The sequence below is a fragment of the Dipodomys spectabilis genome, unplaced genomic scaffold, assembly GCF_019054845.1.
Source record: "Dipodomys spectabilis isolate Male_0828 unplaced genomic scaffold, ASM1905484v1 ptg000269l, whole genome shotgun sequence".
NCBI classification, from domain to species: domain Eukaryota; kingdom Metazoa; phylum Chordata; class Mammalia; order Rodentia; family Heteromyidae; genus Dipodomys; species Dipodomys spectabilis.
Genome location: NW_024870946.1, coordinates 106,551 through 125,120, shown reverse-complemented (window position 1 = coordinate 125,120; position 18,570 = coordinate 106,551). Strand labels below are relative to the sequence as shown.

The following is an 18,570-nucleotide window of genomic DNA, read 5'->3' as shown; positions in this document are numbered from 1 at the left end:
TATCGCCCTAATGAAATGATTGATTAAATTAATATTATATTAAGACAAATCTAGTTTAAAATATCAGATATACTTCAATAAGAGGCAAAAAAATCACCTCTATGTTTTCCTATGAGAAGACAGCAGAATAAAATCTGTTCCTTAAGGAAATTGACCTATAATTGACTGCATTGTCAATTTCATAAATGATGTAAGAAGACTGTAGAACAAATTACAACCTAAACTGCATGTATTAAAATTTACTTCGTCCCATGTATTCTATCTATGTCTGGTTCACAAAATGACTTACATTTTATCATATTTTTAATTAACTTTAAGTAGTTGTATGGGAGTTGCTGTTTGACAAAGCAGCTAATGAATAGTGTTTAGTGAGTTTTTTTTTTTTCTTTTTTCTCTCCTGAGGTTTGAACTCTGGGTCTGAATGCTGTTCCTGAGTGCCTTTGGATGAATGCTAGAATTCTATCCCTTGAGGCACAGCAGCACTTTCAGATTTTTCTGAGATTTAATTGGAAATATGAATCTCACAGACTTTCTTGCCTGGACTGGCTTCAAACCTCAATCCTCTGCCTCCTGATTATATAGGATTACAGGTGTGAGCCACTAGTGCCGATTTAATACAATGCACCTTTTTTTTTACTCGTCCTGGGGCTTGAAATCAGGGCCTTGGCAATGTCCTTGAGTTTCTTTTCCTCATGCTAGTCTTCTATGACTTGTGTCATAGTGTCAATTCCAGATTTTTTGTTTATGTAGTATTGAGGAATCAAACCCAGGGCTTCACACATGCAAGGCAAGCAGTCTACCACTAAGCCACATTCCCAGCCCTATACAATGCCTATTGATAATCATTATCCCTCATCCTTCACAATCCTATCTCATCCCTCAATTTACATAATTTTGTAGAATATTCACTGACTCACAATAGCATGTATAGTCACTCAGAAAATATACCACGGATCATATTTTCTTGATAGTCTTAATCATCAACATACTAAAGTTATGCATTATAGAATTCTGTGACTTTAAAGTCTATATTATCACTTAGATTCACCCACTACTATTCTAAAAATTTTCCTAAATTTAATGCAAATGCAATTTGTAATTTTTTGATAAAGTAAAATGATTCTTAGAATGTTAAAGAGTTGGAGTAAGAATATTACCTTCAGTTCTAGAACATTTTATCCTTACTACCCTCTCAAAATATTCCCATATTTATTATTAGTCACTTCCTGTCAACATTCCAACATACCTCTCTTGAGCAGCTATTATTTCATATTCTTCCTCTACTGATGAGCCAATTTTAAAAAGCTCATATAATTAGAAAATGTAGTCTATTTTATCCATTTTCCCCATGTAATATTACTGTTTTTACAGTAAGTCCATGTAAACTTTTCTCATGGATAGAACATATGTATAATAGAATAACATCCTCAATGGGCATTTAAATTCTTTATTACATGTTATTGTAAAAGGTTTTGCTCTGTATATTCTTGTACATGTGTCTCATTGGACATATGTTGAAATCTATTTTGTATATAACATTATGATTCAAAATGCTGGATCACAGAGGTAACTCTATATATAATAACTTAAAGATTGCCAGTATGTTCAACAAACTGACTATATCATTTTAAATGTCAAACACCAATGTATAAGGATTCCAATTTCTACATAATGGTTGTGCAGGGCTATCTTATTGTTTCTATTTCCACTAATCTCTATATGTATGCAATTTCTATGTATGTTATGATCTTTCCATATGTTACTTGGTTGTTATTATATTACTATAGAGATATGTATTTGGATTTTTTATAACTTATTCAGGATGGTTAAAGTTTTTCATTGGCATTAATATGCTATTAATATATTTCTGATTCAAGTCTCTTTAAATAAATTTATATGTATACACACTATATGTACATATGCATATATTCATACTTATATGTGTATATATACTAATACCTATATAAGGATATACAGATGTGTATATACATGTATATAGACATATATGTATATTATTATTTTCATTTGTCTGTAAGTTATCATTTTACTTTATTTGCCAAACACGTCCTTTATTGATTTTACTTCATTTTATTTTATGGTTGATGTTGTACAGAGAAGCCAATTGAGTTGCCGGTGGCTCACCCCTGTAATCCTAGCTACTCAGGAGGCTGAGATCTGAGTATCATGTTTCAAAGCTAGCCTGTGCATGAAAAGTCCATGAGACTCTTATCTCCAATAAACCACCAGAAAATCTGAAGTGGCCCTATGGCTCAAGTGGTAGAACTCTAGCCTTGAGTTGAAGAGCTGAGGGACAGCACCCAGGCCCAGAGTTCAAGGCCCACAACCCCCACAACCACCATGACCAACAACAAAAAGAATACTGACTGAAAAATCAATAGTATTAAGCAGTCTTAAAGATAGGCTCAACTCTAAAATTTTAATATAATCTTAGATTCCAGCATTGTTCTAGTCCAATGAGCTAAGAGCCCTCAGAAGGTTGAACGAATTTCTTAGTTTATTTACACAATCACTGTAAGTATGTATTTTCTCATCTCTTTCTTTCATTTCACAAGAGAATCTGGATTTATCCTTTATGCCAAAGATCTTCTTAAGATATAGGATGTTAGGCAGAAAAAATTAGATGTATATTTAAAGATTTTCATCTCTTAAGAGACTAAAAAGCTCAGAAGACATTTCGCTATTACTGGCATATTTCAGATGACTTAAATGTTTTGGTTCTTAAACTAAGTGAAATACGTGTAAAATGTTACAGTTTTTCCAAACAATGATTATGGCTTATACTTTTCTGCTCCAATGAGTTGAAACTTCTGACAAGATTGGAGGGCATATCGATTTCAGGGGAGAAGTGTTAATGTTAGAATGCCAAGGGAGATTCCTAAAACAGCACTGCCTATCACATATCTGTTAGTTATACTTATGGCATATAAGTGTATATACCTACAAATATGATTTGAATAAGGAATGTGTGATTTACACAATTCATTCAATAACAAATAAAACCAGAAAACACTTCTATTTATTTATATAAACTAGTATATCTAGTGAGGATTTAAAAATTTTTAGAATATATATTTTAAGATTTATTTCAAAGTACTGTTTATTTTTAATGGTTTATTTTTAATTGTCAGTTTGGAGGCTTGAAATCTGGACCTGGACACTGTCCCTCAGTTCTTCAGCTCAAGATTACTGCTCTACCTCTTGAGCCACTCCAGTTTTCTTTTGTCTCATTGGAGATAATATACTCACAGACTTTCCTGCGTAGGCTGGCCTTGAGCCATGATTCTCAGTTCTCAACCTCCTTAGTAGCTAGGGTTACAAGCATGAGCAACTATATACATTAATTTCTGCATGTAACATTTCTTTTTAGTGAGAATGCTCAAAAACTTATCTTCCCATTGTGATGAAATATCTATTCTTAACTATGATCACTTTTCTTCTTGTAGTATAAAATTAATATATTAACATTTAATCATGGAAGTCTGCTAATTAAAGTTACATAAAACATTCATTGTAAAGTGAAAGAAATTCATGGTTCTGTTTCTTGTTTTAAGTAAACTATTCTGCGTTTTGTTTTCAATTATATTTCTTTGGAAATGTGTAATATTCGTTGATTTAACTGTTAAAATTTATAGCAATTAGAAACACATGCATGAAAGAAACAAATGTAACCCCCGCTTTCACTATATTTGATGTCAGTATAACACGTGGAGGAGATGGGGACAAACAAGTCGTTTAAGGATTCAGGTGGACCTGTTGCAACAATGAGAAGTACAAAATGTCATGTCAAAACCAGCTTTACAATGTCGGTGGGGGGGGTTGGGGGGGTATGATTGGGTGGGAGGGAGGGGGGAGGCTGAGAAGGGAGGTGAAGGGTAAACAAAGGAGGAGGCTGCAATGCTTGGTAAGAAATGTATGCATTATCCTGCCCATGTAATTGTAAACCCTCTGTACAGTATGTTCTCAAATAAAATAAAATAAAATTAAAAAAAAATTTATAGCAATTACATTATATCAAGTTGATTCAAACTTGTATTTGAAAATTGCACCCTTACCACAAATATACTTCCACTTTCCTCTATCACATAATTAAAATAACAGTAAAGCAAAGATTGGCGTTAGCCATTCATGTGTAGAATCCTAGAAACTCAGGAGTCTAAGACCTGAATACTTTAGTTCAATGTCAGTCCAAACAGACAAAAATGTGAGAAAACTTATCTCCAATTATCCAGCAAGAAGCAGAAGGTGAGAATGTGGCTCAAGGAATAGAGCAAAAAATTAGAGCAAAAAAATAGAGCAAACAAAAAGCTATGAGCAAAAAATTCAAGGAAGACCATAAAACATTGAGTTCCAGCCTTAAAAGTGGCATATACACACAAGACAACAACAAAAATTAATATGAACATCAATAATGAAGACAAAATAGTAGAAAAGATCATGAGAAATATGTAAACATCTGGAAGACAGAAATCATTTGACAGAATTTTGATTCATGAAAGGGAAAAGTGGCAGTCTCATTTGTACAATCTCATTGTAGTCATTTTTATTGAAACCTGGCTATTGGGTAACCTGTGAAAGAGTAGATTGGATTACCTGACTTCGCAGACCTTGCTTGTGACTATGCACCATCCCACTATGCAAAATCTAAAATAATGCTTGGTAATTTAAATAAAACCTCATGTTAGAGACTGTTTGGCCCACATAGACTGAGGTCCTTATATTGAGGCTTCAGACCAGTGCTTTTGTTTATAACCACTCCTGTTTTAACAAGTTGGGACAAATAGAAGTAGTGGGTTTAATTATAAAAGGGAAGCATGCTACAGACTTATTTTTGTTGCTAAGGCTCTAACCACTTTAGATTATTTTTCAGGCCAAGCCACCCTTGAGTAATTATCGCTTACCTATGGCTTCCACAAACGTGAGATAGCAGGAAATTTCATTATATCTAGCTTTCTTTGTTTTTGTAGTTCCTCACGAATTTGTGTTTTTCAGAACTGGCCTTCATATCAGTCTCCTAAATCTCCGCCTTCTAATTAGCAAGGTATATTTCATCTCAAGCTTGGACCCACATTATTTTCAATGTAAACATTCAATATTGACTTCTGTTTTCTAGATATTAAATTCTATAGAGGTTAGTATGGATCTTTATGATCTTATAAGAACATAGATAAATCTCTTGAATACATTTTCCAATTTATTTAAATATTTCTATTATGACATCACAAATAGGACATTAGTATGTCTCAAGTATCTTATGCAGATCAGTTAATTTAATTATTTTGTGCACATATTAAGTCCAATATAATTTTATCAAATCTATATTAATATCCAGTATTTACAGATACGTTTCTTTACCAAAAATAATTGTCTCATGTTTGCCTTTTATAATTAAACCCACCACTTGTCTTTTTTCCATCTGAAACCTCTTTTATCCTGGCAACCAACATATTTTTTTCTCCAACATTTAGATCATGCAATAAATAAACATGATTGCTATCAAATCTATGGTAGATTATTCCCAGTTATTGTATGCCTTAATTTTTTATTGCATTAACTCGAGTTGCCTTTTAGTTCTGTTATTAGAGAATGTAGCACAATTCGTTTCCCATTCACTTGAAGAAAGCCTGAATTGATTTCCTTTTCTTTGACTAGAGGAAATAATGCTACTATAATCCTCTGTGTTTTGGCGTTTGGGTGAATGTTATATTTTATTTCTATGAGACAAAGCCTGGAAAGATCAATTCCTGTGCTTTACAGTGGGTATTTGCTTATTTCATATGCTAAGAACTTGTCAAATGTTTTCAGAAGTGGATTTCCCATTTGACATTTCTGCCAGCATCCATTTTCTCTGTTTTTTGATAACATTTAGTATGGTCATTATTGTATTATGTGAAGTAATTCTTATACATGTTTTATGATGTCATTTTGGTTTTAATGTGCATTTTTTGGGCGACTGATGATGATTTTCTTGTGCTTATTTTTCACAAGATATACTTTGCTGGTTTCTAATTGATGTTCTTTTTAACATTAGGTTTTGAGAGTTCTATGTAGAATCTAGATTTGAGGCATTCTTCAGGTATAAGATTTATACATATTTTATCCTTGACTATGGGTACATCTCATCATCATTATAATCATCACAATCATCATCATCATCACTATCATTATTACTACTATTACCTTTCTACATGTATGTATGGTCCTGGGGCTTGAACACAGGGTCCCTGAAATTTCTGGCAATTTGATAAAAATTTAACATTTCAGTCACACCTCACTTCTGGCTTTTTGCTGATTAATCAGAAATAATATTCTCAAGGACTTTATTTTGTGGGGGGCTGGCTTCATATAGCAAAACTTAAATCACAGGCTAGCAAGTAGCTAGGATGAGACACATGAGCCACCTGCTTCCAACTTCTATTCACTACTTGTATATGAGCTTTCACAGACCAAATTATTTTACACTTTCATTAAGTTCTACTATGTTGTTTTCCTTGCCTATAATTTGAATGCCAAATTTAAGAAAGTTTCATCTCCAAAATTGTCAAGACATCTTTCTTTGTTTTACATTTGCATCACTAGTTTTGTTTTATATGCCATGTTTTAATCCTGCTTGACGTTAATATTTGAATAAATTGTTATGTTTAAGTCAATGTTTACTTTTTAATTCTCCCCAATATTGTCTAACCTCTCACCACTTATTAAAAAGAATGTCATTTTACAAATGTTTGGTTTTACCTCTTATTAAATATTCCTTGATAATATTTATGTGGAGCTAATCTGGTGCTGAACAGACCCATTGAGCTGTACATTTTTTCTCTACAAATATAACAATTTTATACTAACAGCTTTAATATTGGACAGAGAAATATATTCCAGTTTATTTTCCTTTGTGAATGAGTCAGAGTGCTTGTCAGGTGTTCTTAGAAGTTGTCATAAACATAAATAAAACTGTGAAGCTGGACGATGTTGGCTCATGATTGTAATCCTAGCTGCAGAGGAGGCTGTGATCTGAGGATTGTGGTTCAAAACCAGCTGGATTGGGAATGTCCGTAAGACTCTTATGTCCAATTAACAACAAGAAAACCAGCAGTGCCAGAGTTTCTCAATGGGTAAAGCACTCATTTGAGCTGAAAAGTATTGGGTCAGTGCCCAGGACCAGATTTCAAAACCCACGAATGACCAACAAATAGGGGAGGAGACAATTTATATTTGGCTCAATTGTATCCTCCAATCCACAAAAATTATATGTCTCCATTTATTTTGATTTTTCCTTTTTTTTAATTTATTTTATTTTATTTGTGAACATACTGTACAGAGGGGTTACAATTACATGGGCAGGATAATGCGTACATTTCTTACCAAGCATTGCAGCCTCCTCCTTTGTTTTTCCTTCACATCTCTTCCCAGCCTCCCTCCCTCCCCCCCCCCAGTCCCAATACTTCCCCCCTGCCCCCGCACCAACATTGTAAAGCTCGTTTTCGACATGACAACTTGTACTTCCCATTGTTGCAACAGGTCCACCTGCATCCTTAAACGACTTGTTTTTCCCCATCTCCTCGACAAGTTATACTGACATCAAATATAGTGAAAGCAGGGGTTATACTGTGGTGGAGGGACATACAAAGCAACAAAGAAATAATCTTATAAATGCATTAGAAACACATGCATGAAAGAAGAAAACATTAAAATACATATCTAAGGGTTCATTTTCCTAACATCACATTATCTGACCTTTTCCGCTTCACTCATACATATACTAGATATTGCAAATAAGGGAAACCATGGGGTCTACGTTTTTTTGGGCCTGGCTTACTTCACTTAATATAATTTTTTCCAAGCCTTTCCATGTCCTAAGAAATGGGCAATGTCATTCTTTGTGATGGAGGCATAGAATTCCATTGTGTATATATACCACATTTTCTTGATCCAGTCATCTACTGAGGGGCATCTGGGTTGATTCCAGATCTTAGCTATGGTAAATAATGCTGCAATAAACATAGTTGTGCTGGTAGCTTTAGTGTGGTCTTGTTTGTAAACATTTGGGTAAATGCCCAAAAGTGGAATTGCTGGGTCATAGGGGAATTCTATGTGGAGTCTTTTGAGGAACCTCCATACTGCTTTCCAAAGTGGTTGAACAAGTTTACATTCCCAACAACAATGAAGTAAGGTTCCCATCTGTGCACATCCCCTCCAGCATCTGTTGTTGTTAGAGTTCTTGATTTTTGCCATTCTAACTGGAGTGAGCTGGTATCTCAATGTTGTTTTGATTTGCATTTCTTTTATGGCTAGGGAGGTTGAGTATTTCTTCATGTGTCTATTGGCCATCCTTATTTCTTCTTCAGAGAAGTTTCTCTTTAAGTCTTTCGCCTACTTGTTTATTGGGCAGTTGTTTCTTTGAGGATTTGTTGTTGGCAGATGTGATTTTTTGAGTTCCAAGTATATTTTAGATATGAGACCCGTGTCCGTTGTATGGCTAGTAAAGATCTTCTCCCAATCCGTGGGCTATCTATTGATCTTGCTAGCTATGTCCTTTGCCATGCAGAAGCTCTGCAACTTTATGCAATCCCATTTGTCCAACCTTTCTTTGATTTGTTGTGTTTCTGGGTCTCTATTCAGAAAATTTCGGCCTGAGACAAGGATACCTAGTGTTTCTCCTATTCCATCCTGTAATGTTTTCAGAGTGTCTGCTTTGACTTGGAGGTCTTTGATGCATTTGGTGTTGATTCTGGTGCAGGGTGATATATAAGGATCTAGCTTTAGTTTTCTACATGTAGTTAACCAATTTTGCCAGCACCATTTACTGAAGAGGCTGTGTTTGTTCCATTCTATTGTTTTAGCTCCCTTATCGAAGATTAGATGGCCATAGGTCTGTAGTTTCATTTCTGGGTTTTCAATTCTATTCCATTGGTCCTGAGGTCTGTTCTTATGCCAATACCAAGCTGTTTTGATTACTATGGCTTTATAGTAGAGTTTGATATTTGGTATTGATATTCCTCCAGCAGTGTTCTTTCGGTTGAGGAGCATTTTTTGCTATTTGGGGTCTTTTATTGTTCCATATGAATTTTTGGATTGCCTCTTCTATTTCCTTGAAGAATGAGGTTGGAATTTTGATAGGTATCAGGTTGAATTTGTAGATAGCCTTGGGAAGTACAGGCATTTTCACTATATTAATCTTTCCAATCCAGGAGCATGGGAGGTTTTGCCATTTTTTAAGATCTGTGTTGATTTCCTTTTTCAAGATTTTAATGTTTTCATCATAGAGGTCCTTCACTGCTTTGGTTAAGTTAATTCCTAGGTATTTTATTTTTTGTGGGGCTATTACGAATGGAGTTGCTTTCCTAATTTCAGCCACACTGTTCTCATTATTGGCATACAGAAAGGCCATTGATTTTTGGTGGTTAATTTTATACCCTGCTACTTTGCCAAAGTTTTGAATCAGCTTGAGAAATTTGGGAGTGGAGTCTATGGGATTCTTTAAATACAAGATCATGTCGTCTACAAAGAGGGAGAGTCTTATTTCTTCTTTCCCTATTTGGATCCCCTTTATGTCTGTATCTTGTCTTATTGCTGTAGCTAGGCATTCTAATACTAGATTGAAGAGAAGTGGAGAGAGTGGACATCCTTGTCTTGTTCCTGAGTTAATAGGAAATGGCTTTAGTTTTTCACCATTAACTATGATGCTGGCTGTAGGTTTGTCATATACAGCCTTTATTGTATTGAGGAATGTTCCATGGATTCCTAATTTTTCCAAAACCTTCATCATAAAGGGGTGTTGGATCTTGTTGAATGCTTTTTCTGCATCAATTGAGATAACCATGTGGTTCTTATTCTTGCTCCTGTTGATGTGATAGATAATATTAATTGATTTGCGTATATTAAACCAGCTTTGCATCCCTGAAATGAATCTTGTTTGATCGTGGTGTAAGATTTTTTGGATGAATTGTTGAAGTCGGTTGGCCAAAATTTTGTTGAGAAGTTTTGCATCAATGTTCATCAAAGAAATGGGTCTATAGTTCTCTTTCTTTGATGAGTCCCTGCCTGGTTTTGGGATGAGGGTTATGATGGCTCATAGAATGTGTTCGGTAGTGAACTTTCTCTTTCAATTTCATTGAAGAGTTGGAGGAGTATTGGGGTGAGCTCTGCTTTGAAGGCCTTGTAGAATTCCGCTATAAAACCATCTGGTCCTGGATCTATATGAGATTTGAGGGAAAGTAGTGTTTCTTTGATAAATTTGGGTGCTCCATTGTTTGGTGAATAGATATTTAGAATTGTAATATCCTCCTGAAAGAGAGATCCTTTAATTAGTATGTAGCGACCTTCTTTATCTCTTCTCACGAATTTTAATTTGAAGTCTATTTTATCTGATATTAGGATTGCAACTCCCGCCTGTTTATGGGGTCCGTTTGCTTAGTAAATTTGTTCCAGCCTTTAACATTGAAAATGTGTTTGTTTTTATGGGCAAGAGGTGACTCCTGCAGGCAGCAGATAGAAGGGTCTTGTTTTTTAATCCAACTAGACAGTCTATGTCGCTTAATTGGAAAGTTCAGTCTGTTAACATTAAGAGATAGGACTGAGAGGTATTTGGGAGTTCCTGCCATGTTATCTACTTTCTTGGGGGCTGCGAAAACTGGGTTCTTACTATGGTTCTTGGATTCTCAGTTTGGGTGCAGTTTCTTGGCCTTTATTGCAGTCTTGTTGGTTTTCTATGTGTAGGACATCTTTAAGAATGGGCTGGTTTGGTGAAGATGTATTGTTTCTATTTTTCTTTGCTACGGAAGGTTTTTATTTGGCCTTCAGTTATGAAGGAGAGTTTAGCTGGGTACAGTATTCTTGGTTGATAGTTGTTTGTTTTTAGGGCATGGCATACATCATTCCAGGCTCTTCATGCTTTGATTGTCTCTGCTGAGAAATCTGAGTTGATTCTAATTGGTTTCCCTTTATAGGTGATTACCCTTTTCTCTCTGACAGCTTTAAGGATCTTTTCCTTGTTCTGAGTTGATCCTGTGTGGATTATAATGTGGCGGTGGGATGTCCTATTCTGGTCTGGTCTATTTGGGGTTCTAAAGGCTTCTTGTATCTGAATAGGCCTATCTTTTTGTATGTTTGGGAAGTTCTCTGCTAGGATCCTGTTAAACGAATTTCCTAGACCATTAACTTCTGTTTCTAGGTGCTCCTCTACACCCATTATCCTTAGATTAGGCCTTCTGATGGTGTCTTCCAGGTGTTGGATAGATCTATCATATTTCTTGGACTTGTCTTGGATGGTTGTATGTTCTTTCTCTATAATATCTAGGCTGTCATCAGTCCCTGAGATTCGATCTTCTGCATGGTCTAACCTGCTGTCAAGACTCTCTACTTTGTTTTTTATCCCTTTTCCTTCTAATTGGTCAGCTTTGATGGCTTCAAGTTCTTTGTTGAAGCTCTGTTTTAGGTCTTGTATGAATTTCTTTACTTCCTTAATTTGGTGTTCAGTGTTTGTCCTCAAATCACTTAGTTGATTGGTTATGGTTTCTTTGGGCTCCCATTCCTTCTGTTGGGTTCCATTCAGCATTCCCTTTGTGGTCTCCCTGACTTCCTTCAGCTCTTTGTTAATGTATTCCATGAATGCCTTTAGTGATCTTTGTGTGTTCTCTACCTGGTCTCTCAATTCCTGTATTACTCTTTGATTAGTTTCTTCCTGTTCATGGGATTCCTGCAGATCTCTTTGAGTGTTCTCAGCCTGCTCACGCCATTCCTCCCTTTCTCTTTGAGTATTCTCAAGTTGTTCACGCAAATCCTGTATCAGTTTTTGAGAAGCTTCCTCACGCTTATGATATCCTGTATAAACTTCTGGGATGCCTCCTCTCTCTCCCTATCACGCTCATAGAGTCCTTTGTACGTTGTCAAACTTCTCATTTATCATGTTTGCCAGCAGTGTTTGTAGAGCTATTTGGGCACTCTCCTCTGGATTATTCATTATCTCTTCTAACTCCTGATTATCAAGATTGGGAATTGAGATACCCGAATTTGCCATTTTTCTTGTGTTTTTCCGGCTTACTCTGCCCATTTGAGATGAAGATAGCACCAGTTTTGTGCTAGAACACTATCTTAAGGCAAACATCAAATAAAGTTTGCATTTGTACAGTCAATAGTCTACAGATACAATCTAGTTCAACAGATACATCTATTCAACATCAAACAACTATATGTTAAAGGACTTCGAACCGCAGAGAAGAATTTGGAAAACCAGAAATTATTAGTGTTAGGGAGAGATGTGGGTAAAAAATAGGAATAGATTGGTGTGGGGAGGCACAGGGAGAGTTAACTATGTCCTAATCACAATGCAGGAAATAGATTGGGTATGATGCAAGTAGAGAGAGAGAGAGAAAGAAGAAAGGGAAAGGGGAATGAAAAGAGACCAGAAAAAATTAGAAACGTAAAAATTAAGGTTATTATAGAGATTAAAAGACCATCTATTTAGAGAGGAATGTGAATATGTTGAAAGAAAGGGAGGGACATAGAGGAGATGTGAAAAATTTTAAAAAATGCTTAAAATATTATATAGGTATAAAGAGGTAGTACTGCTATTAATGAATTTAAGTCTCAGAGGTTTTGAATTGAGTAATAAGTTTGTGGATTAAGTGTGTACACAGTGGGGGATAGTTTCTACTAGTTAACTACGGGTTTATCTGAGGATGTGCAGGACAAGAGTTAAGTCACATAAAGAAGAACAAAAGAGGAAAAGGTGGAAAGGATAGGAAAGTGAGAAGAAAAGATCAGAAGTTCAGTAGAGCTAGACAAAAAACGAAAAGATAATTAAAAATGAAAGAAAAAGAGAAAGAAGACAAGAAAAGAAAGGAAAACACACATTCACGTATTCCTAAAATAAAAATTATAAGAGGAGAAAAAAAAAGTTACTGGAAAACAATTATTTTTTCAGAAGAGGCAAAAATTAAAGATTAATAAAAGTTTTAGAAAAGGAAAAAAATTTTTTTATATATATAAGGTAACAAAAAACGAAAAAAAAACAAAACAAAAAAAAGAAAAAAAGAAAAGAAGAAGAAAAAAAAAGTTCTTTGATTTTTTTTTTTTTGGGAGGGGTGGGAAGAGTCCTGTATCTCCCTTTTGTCTGTAACCAGAGTCTGGTTGGAGTCTCTGGTCAGCTTGAGGTCCTGTGGCTTGATTGGTTTCTTAAGTCAGTTTGTTGGAACAGGCAGAAAAATGCTCTGCTTTACCCAAGATTTTGAGATCCCCCTCCCAGGTTCGTTTACTGGGAGGGTGATCTGCTTTGAGAATCACAAAAGAGGGGGATGCAGTGATGAGGCAAGGTTCTGGGTAGAGTTGAGGCCTTTCAACAAACAGTAGCTTTTCCCTGGGGCTATTTTGTGAAAAAAAACTCACAGCACCCAGCCTGGAGCCATTCTCAGGGTTTCTGTTTTTCAATTGATTGTGGTGGCTGCTAGAGGGAGGGGCAGCCTCTGGCTCTGGTTACCCAGTGAGGAGAGCCACTCCAATGGCTGGTGCCTGAGCTGGGTGACTTTTCCCTGGATGGAACTGAGTCTGTGAGGTCACTTTGCCGTTAAGTTCTTGTGACCTGCTAAATGACTAGTTTTATTCCAAGGCCTGAGCTGGAGCTAGCCGCTCCTCCGAGCTTTGTCGGTATCCAAGATGGAGATCACCGGTGCTGGGGGGGGAGGGGTGGCCTTCCCTCCTCTGCTCCCAGAGAAGGAGTGAGGAAGTTGGGCTTCTACTCATGCCGAGTCTTGGATCTTGGGTCGTCTCTGGTCTGCAAAGTGCAGGACGAAGTTGTCCGCTCCTTGTCAGTTCTTGCTGGTGTGGAGTAGAATCCGCTCGTCCGCTGCTGCGTCTGGCTCCTTCATCCCGGACTGTGTCTCAGGCATGCCCCCGCGGCGGTGGTCGCCGCCACGACCCTGCCGCTGCAGCGGCAGCTGCTGACAGGTGCTCAGATGTGTCTGCTTGGCTTCCCCTCTCTTGACTAACTCTCTGTCCTGTGATGGCACACTTGGTGTGATTCTCTGGCTTGGGACTGTTCACTGGAACTCTGAAACTGTTTTCTATGCAAGAGCTTGTTCAGATTCCAGCTTCTCCTCCGCCATCTTCCCGGAACTCCAACCATAGCTAACATATAGAACCAACCCCGATGCCCCTCAGTAGATGAATGGATCAAGAAAATGTGGTATACATACACAATGGAATTCTATGCCTCCATCAGAAAGAATGGCATTGACCCATTTGTTAGGAAATGGAATGACTTTGAAAAATTATATTAAGTGAAGTAAGCCAGGCCCAAAGAAATATAGGTCTCATGGTTTCCTTTATTTGCAATAACTAGTATATGTGTGAGACAAACAGAAACTGTCAGACAACTTGATGTTAGGTGAAATGAACCACATGTTAAGGATTCAAATTTTTGAATTTCCTGTGATTGTTTCTAAGATGTTTACAAGATGATTTCTTTGTTGCTTTGTATGTATCTCCCCCAGAGTATATGCCCTGCTTTCACTGTATTTGGTGTTGATATATTTTTGTGGAGGGAAACGGAAAAAAACAAACTGTTTAAATAGGCTTACAGGTGGACCCATTACAACTATAAGATGAACAAGACGTTATATTTATAAATGTCCTTTACAACTTCGGTGGGGTGGGGAGTGGACAGGTGGGGATGGGGCGGTAGACGCCAGTAGGGGTGGGGATATGGAAATGGGAAGGGATGTTATGGGGAAACAAAGATGAGGCAACAATGCTTGATAAGAAATTTACTCACTATCTTGACCATGTAATTGTAAACCCTCTGTATATTTTCATAATAAAACAAAATCAAAAAAAAAAACAAACAGAAAATCTACCAAGCAAATGGCCCCCATAAACAGGCGGAAGTTACAATCCTAATATCTGAAAAAATTGACTTCAAATTGAAATTAGTCACAAGAGATAAAAAAAGTTTATGATGCACTAATTAAGGAATCTCTTTCAGGAGTATATTACAATTCTGAATATCAATTCGCTAAACAACGGAGAACCCAAATTTATGCAAGAAACCCTACTTTGTCTCAAAGATAACATAGATACAAAGACATTAAGTGTTGGGGGATTTAACACACTACTATCACCACTAGATAGATCAACTCTTCAAAAACTCAATGGAGAAACTGCACTTCTAAACAACTGCATAGATCAGCTAGTTTTAAAAGACATCTACTGAGTATTTCAACCAGCAGCATCAGAATACTTGTTTTTCTCAGCAGCACATGGAACATTTTCCAAAATAGACCATATTTTAGGTAACAAATCAAACTTGTCTAAATTCAGAAATATTGAAGTAATACCTTGCATTCTTTTAGAACACAGGGAATAAAATTAGAACTCCACACCAAAATCCACCAAAGAACTTCCTGTAACACATGGAGGCTGAACAACAAATTGTTGAATCACCAGTGGGTCATGGAAGATTTGAGAAAGAAATTAAAATGTTCATGATATTCAACAAAAATGAACACACAGATTACAAGCTCCTCTGGGACACAGCAAAGGCAGTACTCAGAGGCAAGTTTATAGCTCTGAGTTCCTACATCAACAAATTGGAGAGATCTGCAACCAACAATGTAATGAGACATCTGAACCACCTTGAAAAAGAGGAGCAAGACAAACGCCAATACAGTAAATGGAAAGAAATCATTAAAATTACATCAGAATTAAACAAATTAGAATCCAAATATGAAAAGGTTAGCATTGTTTTCATTATATGTATTCACTGATAATAAAAGAAAAAGTTTGTTTGTAAAAGAAAAAGAACTTTTAGGTCAGAGGATAAAATTATCCTATCGTCTCGATGATTCCTATGAGATAAAATTTGTAACAGTAGTAAAAGTGACAAGGAATTCCTAGATCTGTTGTTTTGCCATTTAGAATAGGAAAGAATAACATCACGTCACTGTTATAACTCTTAAAGAATGCAAGGGTAACTGATGGTCGCTATCATGTTTCCACAATACCAGTGGATTCTGAAGGATCATAGTAGACCAGCAGAAATTCTAAGTACCAGACATTGAGCATAAAAGAAAAAGAGAGGATATAAAAGAGTGAAAGAGAAAGAGAAATATCACAATACTGAAAGTACATAACAGATAAACAAGAACTGTATGAGAATATTCATACTGCTATCTTTAGACTCTACATGTACATTTGGAGGTATTTGATGTATGATAACCCATCAATATGAAATATAAAGGTATTTTGATAAAAATAAAAATGATTCAGAAGAAATTATAAATGCAAAAACAATCTTCACAAAAGCAAACTCTCAGAAATATTTCATCACTTTGAGAAGGATAAAGTGGCTGAAGTTAGTATAAATTTAGAAGTATGACAATTCAAAAAGACATAAAAAGATATTAATATATTTCATTATATAACCCAAATAAGAAAGCAAATATTGTTTAGGTGATTTTTTAAAACACAGTCTCTCAGGTGCTGGGAAGGTGGCTCATTGGTAGAGTGCCTGCCTTGAATGCATGAGGCCCTGGGTTTGATTCCTCAGCATGACATAAGCAGAAAAAGATGGAAGTGTGTTGTGGCTCACGTGGTACCGCTAGCCTGGAGCTGAGGGAGAGCACCTAGAGCCCAGAGTTCAAACCCCATGACCAGAAAAATCAAAATATAAAACAAAACAAAACACAGTCTCTCACTTTTGTGGCCTCAACTCTGTAATACCACTGCTTCAGCCTAGGGTTAAGATTTTAGGTGTGGATATTTATCAACACTCCTGATTCAGCCTCTACTTAATCATTTTTAATAAATATTTTGTTCTTAATTTTCCTCTTTGTAAATTCACATGCCCTATAAAAAATAGTTTGGCCATCCCAGAAACCTTCTCAAAGTACCTCCTAATGATGACTTTTAAAAAGTTGTATTATATTACAAGGAAACAGTGCTACATAAAGGAAAACCAATAAGAAAATATTAATGATTAAAATAAAAACTAAAATAATTATCAGTTTTTTCAGTATTTGAAGGATACTACCTATTAGATTTTACTATTTTCTCATATTCCTGTACATTGAAAATGGGCTAAGATTATGATATTCAACAAGAGGTTTTTAGGTTATGAGTAATCTTTAAAGTTACCCACTAAGATTACTATTTCAGGCACATCTAATCATTTGTATATGACTTATATCATCATTTGTTCCTCGCTATCATATAAAATAAGGAAGCCAGGGGCTGGGAAGGTAGCTCAGTGGTAGAGCGCTTGCCTTGCATGCATGAGGCCCTGGGTTCGATTCCTCAGCACCACATAAGCAAAAAGAAAAAAGCCGGAAGTGACACTGTGGCTCAAGTGGTAGAGCGCTAGCCATGAGCTGAAGAGCTGAGGGAGAGCGCCCAGGCCCATAGTTCAGTCCCCACAACCGGACCCCCCAAAAAATAAAAAAACATAAAATAAAATAAGGAAGCCCTATAGTTTTAACAGAAACTGAAGTTAACAAAGTCTTAACTCTTTATTCTGCTCCTTTACACAAAGACTTGGCAACCTCTCTAGAAACTCTGAAATATACATACATAATAGCATATATCTGTTACCATAAATCTTAAATACTTTATCAAAAAGTTTTATTACCTGTCAAACAGTCCTAGTTTTAGCATATATAAGCAAATTCCCAAAATCAAATATATTTAAACCATTAAAACTTTTAACAAAACTCAACACTTGCTGCAGTGTTCATTAGACAGGTGCCTTGTATAGAATAATTGAATTCCTCCTCCTACACATCTCTTGAACAACAAATATCTGGAATTATTTTGTTTTTGACATGTCAATCTTGACTTTATTCTTAAATGTGTGCTTATGTAAGAAGTACATGGCTCTAAAATTTCATGAAAATTTTTTTAAACTTACTTTTTGTGGAATTGTCTAGTTTAAGAAAATCAATTACACTTTATATATAAAACATGTTCTATGCTCCATTCAGCATCACGTACTCTAACATTGGAACGATACAGAGAAGATTTGAATGGCCCCTGCACAAGGATGACAGGCAAATTCCTGTACCATTCCATACTTTTACAACAACAGATGCTGGAGGGGATGTGGCCACAAGGGAACTGTACTGCACTCTTGGTGGGAGTATAAACTTGTTCAACCACTTTGGAAAGTAGTATGGAGGTTCATCAAAAGACTCCACATAGAAATCCCCTATGACACAGCAATCCCACTTTTGGGCATTTACCCAAAATATCACAAACAAGACGGTACTAAAACTACCAGCACAATTATATTTATTGCAGCATTGTTTACGATAGCTAAGATATAGGACCAACCCCGATGCCCCTCATCAGATAAATAGATCAAGAAAATGTGCTATTTATACCAATGAAATTCTATGCCTCCATAAGAAAAATGGCATCGCCCAATTTGTTAGAAAATGGAAAGACTTAAAAAAATTATTAAGTGAAGTAAGCCAAGTCAAAAGAAACATAGGTCCCAGGGTTTCCCTAATTTTTAATAACTAATATATGTCTGGGATAAGCAGAAAAGGTCAAATCTATGCACGTATG

General features: G+C 36.0%; 1 non-coding gene across 1 annotated transcript; it reads left to right on the top strand.

Moving 5' to 3' along the window:
• Window positions 1-17,971: 17,971 nt before the first annotated feature.
• LOC122125993 lies at window positions 17,972-18,078 on the top strand. Its single transcript, XR_006150829.1, has one exon. It is a non-coding gene; the product is annotated as a U6 spliceosomal RNA (small nuclear RNA).
• The last annotated feature ends 492 nt before the right edge of the window (window positions 18,079-18,570 follow it).